A 981-nucleotide genomic window follows, 5' to 3' on the forward strand; every position below is an offset into this window, starting at 1 on the left:
GTATACAGCATATTGTTGGATTTTGTTTCCTAATCCACTGTGCCAGTCTATTTCTCTTAATTGGTGAATTGAGTCCATTTACATTGATGGTTAGAATTGATATGTATTGACTTACGGTTGCCATGTTATTTACCTGTTATCATTTACTCCTTTTTCTCCTGTGTTTAATTGCTTACCCTATTTAGTTGGTTGCTTGTGATCTCATTCTTGGAGTTCTGATCGTTTTGGTCCCTCTCTAGAACAGCCAACATTTTGACCTGACCCTTTCAAGTTCAGTGAACTCAGGACATAGGAGAACCCAAGGAGAGTATGGGGCCACATAGCAATATGATTGATGATGTAGAGTGTGCCTAAGGAGGGTCACATGGAGAGAAAATATTCTTTCAGGCTTTCACAGAGAGCAAATTGGTCAAGCAATGGCCATGACTCATTCACAAGGTTGATACTTATAAAGGATCTGCAAGCTGCAGTACAGGGTTACAGGATAAATCCTGAGGGAATTGACTGACCTTATTAGATACAAAAGTCACATTTCTTGTTACATAGGTCTTGCTGTATGTTGGTGTTAACCATCCAGCAGAAAGTATAAAAATGAGACATATAAAGTAAAACCAACAGAAAGTATAAAAACGAGGTATATAAAGTAAAGCCATATTAATATGCTGAAATGTGAAAGGCTCAGGACAATAACCTCTGTGGATAACCCACTACTCTTGTGGACTGCTGGATTGTTTTGGATTGTTTTTTGAATTCACACACCTATAATATTTAAATGCCAATGGAATACCCATCTCTGACACTACTAAACAAAAAAAGTGGATACAAAGGAAGGACAATTTTCTATCTATATATGCAGAATAGTTACGATAGATATACAACTGCTTTCACTTAATTCAATGAGAGGAAATATTTGTACTAATAGTGTTTGGACAGGATATCCTGTCTGCATCTTGTACTATAGATAGCCACTAAGAAGATAAC

Source organism: Octodon degus, unplaced genomic scaffold (assembly GCF_000260255.1).
Source record: "Octodon degus isolate 3935 unplaced genomic scaffold, OctDeg1.0 scaffold00183, whole genome shotgun sequence".
NCBI classification, from domain to species: Eukaryota; Metazoa; Chordata; class Mammalia; order Rodentia; family Octodontidae; genus Octodon; species Octodon degus.